Genomic DNA, 14,681 nt, shown 5'->3' on the forward strand with positions numbered 1-14,681 from the left:
GAAAAGATTTGTTGCCTCAGAAGCTTATGACTTAAAACCCATTTAATCCCATCGGCAACAATTGTTGCCATTTTAACCCCTTATTAAATAACATTAAACATATTGTGAGTAGGGGAAGTCTAAGGAGTAAAATGCATGCGCCTATTTTGCAGGGAAAAACTTCAATGGCAGATTAAACTTTTACATCTGCTAATTTCCTTTTCATCAAAAATCATAAGATTTTTGATGAAAAGGATGAATTGATGATGAATTCAGGTCAGTGGGACATAAAGTAAGTACATTTCAGTAAATAACACACCACAAAAGCTCCAACTTGTGCTAATTGTTGGAAAATATAAAGTAATTATATCCAGTAGAGTAAGTCTTCTTTTCCTTTTAGGGGTAAATCCAGCAGATCTTCTTCCTCCATCTCACCCTATCCTTATACATCCTCTTCTGTCACACCAACCCTCTGCATGTCCTCCTTCACTCTGTGGTCTTCCTCTTTTCTTTTCTTGCCTCGCAGCACCATCTTCAGCATCCAGTGTATCCGCCCTCCCTCCTCTGCACATGTCCAAACCGTCTCGGCCTCGCCTCTCTAACTTTGTCTCCAAACTGCTCAACCTGAGCTGCTCCTCTGATTATAATCCCGTCTATTCTGGAGACTCTTAATATTTTCCAGCTCAGCGTCCTGTGTTTTTGTTAGTGTCACCATCTCCAACCAACAAATCACAGCAGGTCTCAGTGCATATCATTTGGATGAATGCATGTGCTGTGTGTCTTTTTATTATTTCACTTCACGTCCCTTAGGTTGCTGTATGTGAACATAAAACGAGTAAGATATTTCCTCCTCATCTCCTTCTGCAATAAGTCTTTGCAGTGATCACATATTTTGTTTTCTTATAGATGACTTTTTGTGCTGACAGGCATGGAGATCAGATGCGATACCTCTGGATTGGCAGACCGGGGTGGTGGGGACCGGAGGAGTGTGCTCCAACATCAGGGTGTTCACACTCCTCAGCCTCCCTGGGAAAGTCCACGCCAGGGTGCTGGAAAAGAGAGTGTGTCCATTATTTGAATCTTGGCTTCAGGAGGAACAATGTGGTTTTTGTCCCCGTCACGGAACACTGGACCAGCTCTTTACCCTCGCTGAGATACTTGAGGGTGCATGGGAGTTTGCCCAACCAGTCTACAAGTGTTTTTTGGACTTTGAAAAATGGCACTCAACTGTGTCCCTCTGACTATTCTGTGGGAGGTGCTTTTGAGAGTATTGGGGTGTCTGGCCCGTTGCTACAGACCATTCGATCCTTATTACAAGAACTTGATCCACATAGCCAGCAAAACACAGAGTTATTCCTGGTGGTTGCTGGACTCTGCCAATGCTGCCCTTTGTTAATGTTCTGTTCATATTTATGGACAGAATTTCTAGGCATAGCCAAGTTGCGGAAGCCTTCCACTTCGGTAGTCTCAGAGATGATGTGGTTCTGTTGGCTTCATCAGGTGGTGGCCTCTGGGTCAGGGACGAGTTCATGCCCCAAGTGGAGGAGTTCAAGTATCTTGAGGTGAGTGTAGAGGGGAGCAGAAGATCGTCAGATGGATTGGTGCTGCAGCTGCAGTGATGCGGATGCTGTAGTCGTCTGTCGTGGTGAAGAGAGAGCTGAGTGTAAAAGCAAAAGCTCTCAATTTACCGGTCAATCTACGTCTTTACCCTCACCTATGGCCACAGCTTTGGGTAGTGACTGAAAGAACGAGACTGCGAATACAAGTCGCGGAAATAAGCTTCCTCTGAAGGTTGGCTGGCTTCTCCCTTAGTGATAGGATTAGGAGTTTGGGCATCCGGGAGGGGCTCAGAGCAGAGCCACTGGTCCTCCACATCGAAAGGAGCCAGTTGAGGTGGTTCAGGCTACTGACAAGGATGCCTCCCGTGTGCCTTCTAGGTGATGTGTTCCAGGCATGTCTCACCAGAAGGAGGCCTCAGGGCAGACCAGGACACACGGGAGATTATATCTCTTGGCTGGTCTGGGAATACCTTGATAAGCTGGAGGAGGTGACTGGGGCCTGGGCTTCTCTGCTTAGGCTGCTGCCCCTGTGACCCGGTCCAGGATAAGCGGAAGAAGATGGATGGACTTTTTGTTTTTTGCAAATTTGGGGTGAAATAAAAAAATATAAATTAAAAGTCTGCATAGTGCTTAATACTAGTTCATTATATTCCGATTTAGCTACGGGATTGCAAAACTGCAGAAATTATTGCATTGATTAGTTTAACAAGATTATTTATTAGATTTAAAAACTCTCGCAAAAAACTGCGTTTATATTAGGTCCAGTTCTACTACAGCGCTTCAAAATGTGGTGAGTGTCGCTCTATTGGAATAAGCAGGAGAGATGGAGATTAAAATGTTAATCGTAATTCAGCAGAATAATCCCACAGTATAAAAATAAGATGAACGTTTTAGGATAAATTATAGACTGTAATGTACTCTGTCTTCCATCTGTCATCCTGGTGTCCTCTTGTCAGAGCGACAGTAAACACCTTTATTAAAGAGATTAATTCAAATATTATTCAAACTAGCCGCATCATCAGACATGCTTATGTTTTGCTCAAAAACACATTGACAAATGATAGAAACTAAACATGTGACCTTCAGATATCAAGAGAGAAAAATTGTGCATCACCAAAAATAATATTTCAGACTCACAGAGCAGAGATAATCAGTCATGATCACTTTTGTTTGCACTCTGGGAGAAGAGCGAAGCAAAACTTCAGCGAGTGCAGGCACAGTGTCGTAAACCATTACTGAGCCGCCATTACGGATCGAAGTGTGTTTGCCTGTACACACTTCATAATGAATGCATCTCATAAATCCTCCCTAAATGATTCCTCCTTAAATGATTCCCACAGCTCAGACTGTCTGCTCAGTGGAGGGCGCTCATGGATCAAACCATTAACAGGAAACCAGGCTGGGGTGACGAGCATAGGGCAACAAGCTCAGGCCCCCAAATCATCAACCCGCCCCAACCCACCACCCACTACAATCCTAATGGAAAGCAAGCAGACAGACAATTTCTTTCAATTAGCCCAAACTGGTCAGCCCAATAAATTTTAGTTTGTTCTTTAAGACGTAAGGGCCCTGTTGCATGTCCTGCTGAAAATGAAGACTAATGGGGTATTGTGGAGCTGCTGAGTGCTTGATTTCTTGCCACTGCAGCACTACTGCTCACTGTTCTTCTTCCCTTCTTCCTTCAACTAACTGGAATCAGCGCTGACCAGGCAAAACACAAATGTTTAATTCATTTATTCACGACTTGGTTTCATTTTCTGTTTTAAGTATTATTCCTGAGTAGTAAGGCGGACTCATTCATCTTAGCTTGACAACAGCTGTGAACGTGCCCATCGTTCACCCTTGGCGTTTGCTGAAGTGGTTGCACACACTCAGCAGCCCGCCGAGTTACCCTCAAGTCACTTAAAATTGAAAATCTTCTTGGGGCCGTGAGTAGTTAAATATATTTTTCTGTTGGATGAAAGGGACAGTTTATTTAAGAGATATATTCATATTCTGTATCATATACATAAGGAAATAATTATAAGTTATTAGGTCTGCTGATGCTAATAGTCAGTTATATAACCTTTTAGCTCCACACTCTTCATTATGACTTGGTCTTAGTCTAATTTTTCCCTTATTAGCTCATAGCTAATCATTAGCTTTTGCGGGTTTTTTAAATTTTATAATCTACCTTAGGATTTTATTTTGTTGTACCAATGTAAGGTGACCTTGAGGGTCTTGGAAGGCACCTATAAATAAAATGTATAATTATTAGTAGTATTACTACTACTACTACAATAACATCCTGACAAGTTCCAGCCCATTCTTCTTTGGTGACTCTCTCAAGCGCTCAAGCATGGACCTTGGTTTTCAGTTAACCTCACAGACTTTCAAGGAGGTTGGAGTCAAGGCTTTGTGGAGTCCAGTCAATAATGTTCACTTTGGTCTTGTGGATGTAGTTCTTCACTAGGAGCAAAGTATGTTTTGGGTCACTGTCATGTCGGAAGACAAAGACCAGACACAGTTTTGCTGCTGACTACTTGAGGAATTCTGCCAGAACATTTACATATCCTCCTTTTATCATGATTCCTTCCCCCTTGACGAGTGTCCCTGTTCCAGATGCACTGAAGCATCTCCCACCACCATGTTTCATTTTGGGGACACTGATTTTTTTGGGTTGTAGGCTTCTCCCTCCTCTCTCCCTTATAGGCTTCTCCCTCTTTGGCCACAGCATTTTTGTGGCCAAACAGCCCTAGTTTTGTCTCATGTGATCAAAAAGGTTCCAGAATGCATAATCTTTTTCTAGGTTGCCCTTAGCATACTTCAGTCTGACCTGAAGGTGTCTCTTCTGCAGAAGTGGAGTTTTTCTTGGTCTGCAACCTCACAGTCCATTCCTGTGCTGCGTTGATTGCTTTCTTTTCAGTACCTATCTCTGCCAGGCTTGGTCTTTGTGGCTCTCTCTGAATTTCCTGATAATATATCTAAGTCCAGTTAATTACAAATTACAAATTACAATGACATCCATCAGTCATGACTGTTTACTTCAGAATACGACACACACACACACACACACACACACACACACACACACACACACACACACACACCTGTAAACATTAAGTAAAAGTGCTGATTAGGAATAAAATATTATATTTTTTAAATGTTGTCACTATGTTACTATACTTGACACATGCTCAATATTCCAGGTAAATTAATCCCAGAATGTCGATTCTGTTCATCTGGATGTGGGATTGGGAGAAATGTTTCGTCCCTCATCAGCTCAGGTCAGGTGACTTCTTCAGTCTTAGCTGACTGCAGGTTTCCCCAACCTTATAAACAGGATACTTTTATAATGACTGAAAATGGCACCACTGACTAACAATGAGCTGTGAGTTTTCTTTTAATGATCGTGAAATTAATGTCCAAGAAAGAAAACATGCAGTCAGAACAGAATCAGCCTTTTGAAATATGCTGTTACTACTTGTGGACCCATGGACAGTTGGCATTTCACTGTGGAATTTAAAGGCGTCAACAGGACAACTTCACCAATCAGTAACATGCAAATCAATGTATAACTTTTATGTAATGTGTTTTTTGTTTGATATTCTGTCTCTCTACATTAAAATGAAACTACCATAAAAATGAGACATTGCTCACTTACAAAGAAATGAACAAACTTACAAATTTGGCAGGGGGTCAATTATTTCCCCCCCTTGTAGCAATGTTTTGTGTTGGGCCTGTAATCATTAAAAATGTTTAATGATTTATAATTACTATTTTTTATTTTTACATTTCTAATTTTCCCCCAGAAGTTCCAAATTAAAAGAAGAAAACTAATAACATATAGGAAAGTGTCCATTCCATTTGGCTATTATATAAACTATTAATTCATTTGATTTATCTATATTATAATACATATCGTTATTGGGATTTGAACCTTTGATTGCAAGCCATAGCTCTATACGCTTCTCTGCTTGGCAATCCCATGACTGACCTCTGGTGGCAGTGCTGTGCACGACAAATTCTGTTGGCTCCTGTACTTTGATCTATGGCGAGGGGTTGTATATTTTTAATGGTATTGAAAATAATTGTTTTTTCAATTAACCTCAACTACGCTTTTTGGGGTGGTTGTAACTCATGAGGTAGAGCAGGTCATCTGCTAATCAGAGGGGTGGTGTTTGATAAACGTGTGCGGTGCAAATATTAAGTGGCATGGACATTTCTCATACACTCAAGTACAAGTAACTCAAAATTGCACTTTAATTTATCCTGCATGCATCTATCCTAAGCAAAGAGATGAGAGGTGAGATGCCACTTTAGAAGAATGGACATAAAAGCAATGCTGATAACAACAACAAAGAAAAATAATCTGAGGTGTGCTTTCCATCGAACACTGATGTATGGCAGATCTCCGGGCGACCGCTTGTTGATGAGGAAAGAAACAAAGTTGCTTTGTCATACAAAGAAATATTAACTACAAGTAAACACGGGACAAGAAGACATTGATTTTACAATTCAAGCTTCAATCAAAGAGAATTATGGATGGCAATACTACTGTGATTTTCCTGTGCTGCTCATTAAACTTAACATCCATAGTGTACGTCTCCCTTCAGGGGATGTAGGAAAAGGATTTACTAGGTAGGTTAAATACAGTTCAATACTTCAGAAGTGAAGTCACATGACTGGGTAGACAGAGAGTGGGAGAAAGGAAGAGGAAGTAGGACAGTCAGAAAGGGAGAAAAGAAAGGAGGATTCACATAAATACAAGGACAGAGAGGAAGAGAGAGAAAGAAACTCCTTTATTATAGCCTCAACAGATAAACTATGCATCAAAGTGTAGCGTTTATTGAAAAACCATTTTTATGTGTGCTTTGAGGGCATGAAAATGAGAGCCCTATGGTTCAAACACATCAATACAACACAGCAGAAGCCGATGTATTTCCCCCCCTTTTTCCTTTTTTTCCCGCTTTTGCTTTTCCCCAAGATTCCCAATCAGATCTTGTGGCTCCCTGCAGGCTTTTATGCCAGCCACAAATGGTGTGACTGCCAGACTGACAAACATGCAATCAGTCAGAGTGGAGAAGGAAAAAAAAAATCCAGCCTCTCTCTCACCCAGCCTCCTATCACAAAGGCACTTTTAATAAGCCCGTGAAAAAGAGCAAGTAATCCTTTGTAATGATTTCATTAAATGCCCTCATCACACCTGGAGATAATTCCATTATGATTGTGGCAATAAAATTAGGTTTTCATCAAGACCTGCAGACAGAAGGAGGGAAAGCTATTATTCCTCTCATATTCATATATGACGTTGCCTCTAATATTATGATATTAGGCTATTTGGCAGAATTTATGACGCTTCAGTCAATCCATAATGCTAGTGGAGAGTTTTCCCCTCTGACAAAAACTAGACACACTAAAAGTGCTTTATGTTGAATCTGCAGTAGAGGAAAAAAGAAAAAAAACTTTAGTCTTATCAATCACATGAAATAGAGACACTGCTGCATTTGTTAGTACTGCATATTTTCAACATTTTGAGAGTATTTGGCAGTAAAGTCACATATAATTTCTTTTGCTTTTTCCTCCTTGTTCACCTCTGATTCAGGTGTTTTTGCCTTAACACCCTCAAAATAAGAGTTAAACACATGCTGTTGATGAAACTGCAAGCTAAAGCAAAATTTCTCAAAACAAATGTTACAAACATCTTCTCTTTGGAAGTGTAAATGGAACAAGGGAAGTGAGGACACATCTGACACTTTTTCCTTCCTTTCGTTCATCGCCACATTATTGTGGTGGAGGGGTTTGTACGCCTGAGTGATCCCAGCAGCTGTCCAGGGCATTAGCCTCGGTAGGGTCTCCCATTGCAAAGTGTTTCCTGGTGAGGGGCCAGACAAAGTGGGATTCAGAAGACTCCAGTAAAGAAGAGACTAAAGGGCTGTGTTACCTGTCCGATTTCAGGGCTTTTGTTGTATCAATCCTGGCAGACGAAACTGGTTCTTTAGGCTTTCAATGTCACCTTTTTTGTTGGGGAAGGAGCCTGAAGAGCAACTGCATACAAGTGCATAGATATAGTCCGATTCACCTTAACATACAGCTCAACCACTCTCCTGGAAAGAGGCTGGAGTGTATCCCACATTGTAGATACCCTAAGTAAGAGGAATAGGTGGGTATATTTGTATCACCCTTGCTCTGTGTCTGTAGTTTGGGGCACAAACAAGTACCTCATCTACCCGCGCTTGTTCTGCTGGCACCAATCTGCTTCCATAAGGTGCCTGTTGTGGCGGCAACCCAAGACCCAAATGATGGACACAAGATGTGAAGGAAGCCATTAGGCTAAGGAAGTAATCTTCCCAGGTACTGGCAGTAATTGAAGCAAAGACTCAGGTAAAGGTGGAGTTCAGCTTTCAGTTAGCCTTGAAGTGATTTTGGCAAACTGTCAGGTGACTCATAAGGAGCAGTCCTTCCTGCCCACACGCTAGAAAGTGGGGAGTGAATGCTGCTGACCTCCACAGAAGACATGGTTAGGGGGGAAACCTTCTTCGGTGTTCTCCTGAGTTCTCCCCAGTGACACTCTCTGACACCCTGCCTATCTGCCCTATCACTGTGGCACAGTGATAAAGGTGGTTTAAAAGAAAAAAGGTAAGACCCCTGGGGTGGATGCCCCACCTTTGCCAAAGCTCTGAAAGCTGTGTTGCTGTTTTGTTTGACATGCCTCAGTAGCATTGTGTGGAAGGGGCAGTGAACTCCCCCTTTTCTTTTAGAAGGTCCAGAAGGCTGTAGATTGTTCTTACACAAGCTGTAAATGTTATTATGTCATCTAAATAGAAATAACACGCAACCCCCCCTATTAGAAATGTGCGATTTATTTATTTGTTATATTTTTAAATTCTTAAACACTTGATCTGTTTTTTGAGTGAGCAGAAAATCAGCATCACGAGGTGTGCACACACCAGAGCTTTTTTTAATCTGAGATATGAGCCGACATTCAGAGGTCTGGAGCCAGGTCAGTCCTGTGCAGGTAGGATAATTAGTCTTTTTTATTTTTTTTTAAAAAAAATTGCTTTAAGAGCAGGATTTGTAAGCTACATAAAGATAATTAATTCAGATATGCTTTATGCAGCAGTTTCGTCTCCTAATTAATTAACTGCAAATAATAAGTTAATGATCAAGGCAATATTAAATAGATTTTACTGCTTAGAAGTATCAGACACATTAATGTTAATAAAATGAACAGTATGCAGGTATTTCAAATGCATTTTTTTTTGGATAGATTTGGATAAACATCTAAAATCAAGAGTAAGAAAGCAAAGAAAAAGGGAGGAGGGGGGAGTTATTCCAAAGTGTACCAAACAGGACTTCACCATTGCCAATATTCTGTCAGCTGGCTGTGGGGAGGTAGAGTATAGTACAGTATGGTGGTCTCTGCAGAACTATTATTATTACAAGGATTTTGGTACAGCAAAGAAAACGTGACAAAGGAGAAACAGTGAGGATACTGTGTGCTGTGTGGAGGAATGGGAAGCTATGTGTTCTTGGCATTCATGTCACAGCCCTTTTGAAAAATGCATCAAAGCAATCGCAGAACTCGAGGGACTCAGTTTGGGCACACAAAGTCGTGACCACCATCCAAACCTCAGTGGTAAGGATGGGGGGAGGAGGAGAGGGGTGCTGCTTATGGTTGAGGGTTTAAAATTCCTGCCGCTTAATATTAAAAACGAGCTCTCCACCATACCATGGCAACACAAATTCCCGTAATTTCTGTGGATGTGCCTCTTAAGTTCCAAGATGTGTGTACGCGTGTGCATGCACATGCCTGCTGTGCTATACAGTGTACTGAAACAATTTGTCAGTGGCAGTGGCTTGTATATTTTATGCCTCCTGAAAAACTTGGAAACAGATTGTGTTGTTTTTCATGCTTACATTCACACATGGCTATTAGCCGAAATGCCTTCTGCTTTAAGAAGAACTCTCTCTTCCACCTTCTGCTCGGAGAAATCACAAATAACGATGGCCCCAGTCTAACTATGACTTTCTTACATGTGCACTGACTGTTAGAAATTGAAATGAGATCACTCGCAGATGGATAATTCCCTGCAGATGTCGTACTCCCCACTTATCTTCTGCTTTGTAATTCTTGGCCAAGACTTCACTAAAAAGAAAAATAAGTTCATCTCTCTGTATGGTTAAAAAGAAGCAAAGATCATGCTGTTATAGTTACAGCTTCAATAAAAGTCATAAGTTGGATTTCAGTCAACATGTGGAGATAGGTCACATGTTAAAGTGACTGGAACTGAAGCCTCACTGGTTTCTTATCAATGCTGGTGTTTATCCCAAAAGATTATGATTCTTTTTAGATGCAAAAAAAAAAAAAAAGGAAAAAGAAGGTTTTTTTTTTTATTCTGGCTTTCTTGGACAATAAGTGTAGATAAACAACAAAGCATTTCGAGAGAGGGGAAAGTGGATGGTCCCCTCTCTCTGGGTCGGTCTTCAAGCCTGGACCGGTGCATTCTCGCTATACAGCACACGCCCACCGCCTCACCCACTGCACTAAACCAGCACCCCAGAACAGACTGTCATTTGTCCAACAGTCAAAACTCTGAGCTGCTGATTAACTTCCCCTCAATTAATCCAAAATTTGCTCGTATTTCAGATGCAAAGTCAATTAACAGAATCCCTCATAGTAAACAAATGTGTTTAAATGAAATGAACCAGCACCATTTGAAACTTTCAGCAGTTGTTTTGACATTCCTGTACTGTAATCTTTTTATTACTTAACTGCTGACCAGTAAGTCCATAACAAAATTTTAATTACTGATACATAATATCCCAAAAGTATAATATCCCAACCTGAGACAAACAGCAGTGATATGAACTGGGTTAAGCCTCAGTCACAAAGACCTATAGACTGGTCAACGATTGCCTGGCAACCACAGGTCACTTTGGAAAACTGTGTTTTCTCTGACTGGTTGTAAAGAGGTTTTGATAATGGCCAGGTGAGAAAAAAAAAAAGGTGTTGCACCAAACAGTTTGCATGGACGACATGCAAACTGTATGTAAAATAAAGGTGACTGTGGTAACCCAGTAACCTAGTTTTTTGGTGCAGCATTGTATGCCTCTTTGTGACCAGTGTCATGCTAGCAGCTGCCTGTAACCTCCCACAACCACTCTGAAACCAGTTGCAGAATGCACATTTTTCCCCGGGATGCCAAATGACTGCTGACCGCCACCTGTTCAAACTATCATGGAGTTAGAAACACTGTAGTTCATTGCAGCACTAAAACAGAGAGACTAATTAACCCTCAAATTCACTCTAAAATTTATACATATGATTAATTTTGAATTACTGAATAACTAACTTAACAACATAGCTAGGCTCCAGCCCCCCAACCCCCGATCCCAAATTGGATAAGCAGAAGAGAAATGATGGATTTGGATAGTGGAAAGAAACAGGAGAACCAGACAATTATAGAGCAGCAGAGTCCAAACACAGTCCTAAACATTGCACCAAAGAAGAGTAAGAAAAACTACAAAATGCAGACATGCGTCCAGGTTGAACTCAAGCCGCCATCACCACACCCTCCACCTCTGTTGGAAGTCTCAGCTGTTTGGCTCTGTTCTTTATGTTTACCTTTGTTTCCTTGGTAATCCCACTGCAGAAACTCACAGTACTCCAACATGTTAAACTGCCACGGGGAGCTTTACACATCCATTGGTGTGCAGTATGCAGAGCTGCAGATGCACCTGTCAGGATCTGAATGTCAGTGACTTCTTACTGAACCTGAATAAAACAGAAAAAGCAAACAAAAATAATGATAATCAAAAACAGTTTTGTGTTTTTAGAAAATATATTCAGTTGCCTGTGTTTGACATAACCAAGCTACTTTTTCAGCGTAGTAGATCCTCAAAGCCAACAAATATAGATTTTACAGGTTTTTCTGAAAGACACACACCACCCCCACCGACAAAGAAACTGTAATCCTTAGCCCCCATAACAAGTAATATTTGATGTGCATATTATGTTTTATCTAAGCACACAGGATTAGGTGCATGATTCTGACAGCCAAACATTCTTGGTTGATATCCAATTTAATTTCCCCAGATATGACACCGGAACATAAAGCATCTTACGGTGCACCATGTCTTTGTGTTGTTGTAGTGTGGAAAAGAACAGAAATTCTCTTTTGGGTTTCACACAACTATGTGACACTGCACCATGCTGAAAATCTAAAGTGTCAGGAATATTTACCCTTAGAAATTACAGCAGAGAGAGCTTTAAGGGGAAAAGAGTTGCAAAATGAAACTAGAAAGCTAAGATTATTATCACAGAGTACATTCAATGTAAATTATATGCATTAGAGAAGAGCGTCTGCCTCACTTTCCTATGTGTAAAATTCAATAGCGGCATCGCAGTACTAGAAATGGGTCAAATTTTTAAATAAACAGTGTCACAGTCAATCTCTGTTCAATAATGTGCTACAATCACAGGAGAGGAATCACTAACACAGCCATCTATTATTCGGACACTATCCTGCAGGGATCACATGTACGGGTCGCCACTTATTTGTACATGTTCGGGCTTATAGTTTGGAAAAGGCTCGCGCGTTCCCTGAATGTGTCACACTTGTGACTCATGACTGCCCTCTACACTCAGAGAAATGAAAGGAAAACATGTTGAAAATTTATAGGGGTTCTGAGTGTGTGCCAGGTCACCAGGTGGATTTCGAGCATGCGTCAAGTTACATGACCTTACTGCAGTATGGTGTGTATTTCTCCAAGTGTGTTTGTTTGTGAGAGGCAGCGGTGGAGAGAGCAAAGCACTGAGAAAAGTAGTGAGTTTCCAAATGTATTAAATCACGTGTAAAATGATGGGACAATTTATTACATGACAAACTTTCTTTTTTATTTGTTTTTGACATTGTAGATGTTCCACTTCAAATTTGAACAGATGCATGGCTTCATTTTTGCTCCAGGTTCATATCTAACCAGACTGATTGCACATATATACTTGTTTTAATATACATGATTCACATACATACACGGCTCGACGACAACATTATAACCATCTGGTTAATGTTGAATAGGACCCCTTTACTCCAAAGAAGCTTAGCGTGGTGTTTTTGGTTAATCCTTTAGGCCATGGGAGTTTGTAGGCTGGGTCAGTGTCTTGGACTTTTTGCTCGGGTTCCTCCAACCATACCTAAGCTGATTGTGCGATACGGTGCAAGGCATTATCTCGCTGGGGGATTATCTGCAGTTACTGTCAGTGTGCAGCTATGTCGAAGTTTGGCGGTTTGTGTCAAAATGACATCCAGGTATATGAAATGATTCATGTTTTTCACTTAACCTGTCAGTGTTTTTAATGTCGTGGCCAGCCAGACAGTGTATATCTATATCTACTGCACATACTGCACAAAAGACAGTCTAACATCTATCTCACCACACATGGAGGAGTGGCACCTTGTGATTTGAGTGTAGTGGGTGGGCAGCCTGTAGATTTGCATCTCGGGCCTCAGTCACATGAGCAAGAACAATCAGCACCAATCTGGCAACCGCCAATCATGAGGAAAAAAAAAAAAAAAAGCACATTCCCTGACTGATAGGGATGCGATTCTTGGAGATCACAGTCCATTGCCAGGTTGCAAAGAGCGTACTGTGTTCGCCTTGCTATGGTCGCTTGGAGATTTCTCATTTAAAAAACAAACAAACAAAAAAAACGTTTGCTTTCAAAGAAAAAGTTCCAACTTTCGCTTTGAAGGTAAAATTCTCCATTTCCAGTTTGTGTTGCACTTTTCACAGTCCCTACAGCTCAGTTGCTGCAGAAAAGTTGGACTCTTCCATGGAAGATACACAGAAGCTTCCATCGTCTTTCAGCAACCACTTGCCAACTGGTCAAGAAATACAAATTTTTCCCTCATGATGATTGGTTGCCACATGATTACCCACACCTCTAGTCTTCTATGACTGGGACTTTAACCTTTTATTTTTGCAACAAATAGACAGCAGACGTTATGAAGAACTTTATGGATATGTGCCAGTATTTTTCTCTACAAAAATAAATTTTTCTTTTTGCCATTTTTCTAGAAATACAGACACAAGATTCACATCCAGCATTGTGCAGGGTCAAAACTGGAGTCAGACCCATCCCACTGTATCCATTCTTACAAAGAAAATCTCATTAAAAGCCAGCCTTTCTCTTAGCTACATATCACCAGTGAGAAACATTTGGATATTGCAGTCTGCCTCTTATTATAAACACTCGGCTTGCAATCTGTTAGGGGGAACAATGGAAGAGACTGATAAGGGAGGGGGAGTATGTATTGACTTTTTCTCTCACCTCTTTCGTCTTAATGCATCTCATTTCCCCCCCCCAACCTCTTTTTGTTCAACACCTTTCCTTCCCCATCAACCTTCATCAATCTCTCTATCCTTGCTGGGTGAAAAATTGCACCCATTACCTTTGTCATGTGGTATACAGAAATAGCATTCTTTTCCACTGACAAGCATCAGGTAAAACAACTTAGGGTGACTCACAAGACTCCAGGACGAAAGCACAAGAGCATAAATCAATCCCAGATATTTCACAACTTTGATGCAGTAAACATGTTAAAAGTTCAGGAAATGGGGGCAAATTATGCAGCGTCCAAGCCGAGCCGTGACACGTGGATGGAAGGATCTGTTATCCTTGTTTCTTTTAGATGCACTGATACAGAATTTCAGGACGAATTAAAACTATAATAACATCTGTATTCTTCCTCCAACCAGGTTCCAACTCTCATTCTGTTCTTGAGTTATTGAATAATGAACAGAAAAATGTTTTTGAATAGTGTGTTACAGTGTTCTTGACCTTTAACCACCAAATTATCATCAGGCCAGCCTTGAGTCCAAGTGGATGTTTGTCTCAAACATAATATAAATAAGAAAGAAAATCAGGATGGCTTTGAGGTCTCAGTTACCCTGACCCATGTCCACCACAAATCTACATTTGAAGAAATTCCCCTCAAAATATATCACATTCACATAGATGAATGGGTGAAAAGACAGGTGAACAACCCTATGGCTGGTGAAGTACGGCAGCTATAATATTTATACTATAGGTTAATTAAAAGAGTTTTCCAATGCTCAGAAAACCTTCAATGCTGCAAGCATTCAGCTAATTCTGAGACA

General features: G+C 40.8%; 1 long non-coding RNA gene across 1 annotated transcript in view; it reads right to left on the minus strand.

The window, feature by feature from the left end:
• LOC120719210 overlaps positions 1 to 14,681 on the minus strand; it is a 43,948-nt gene that overhangs the window by 5,346 nt on the left and 23,921 nt on the right. Inside the window, exon 3 of the long non-coding RNA XR_005692634.1 lies at positions 11,146 to 11,295. This is a non-coding gene — a long non-coding RNA (uncharacterized LOC120719210). The remainder of the gene's footprint in view (positions 1 to 11,145; positions 11,296 to 14,681) is intronic.

Source organism: Simochromis diagramma, unplaced genomic scaffold (genome assembly GCF_900408965.1).
Source record: "Simochromis diagramma unplaced genomic scaffold, fSimDia1.1 OVJJ01000320.1, whole genome shotgun sequence".
NCBI lineage: Eukaryota > Metazoa > Chordata > Actinopteri > Cichliformes > Cichlidae > Simochromis > Simochromis diagramma.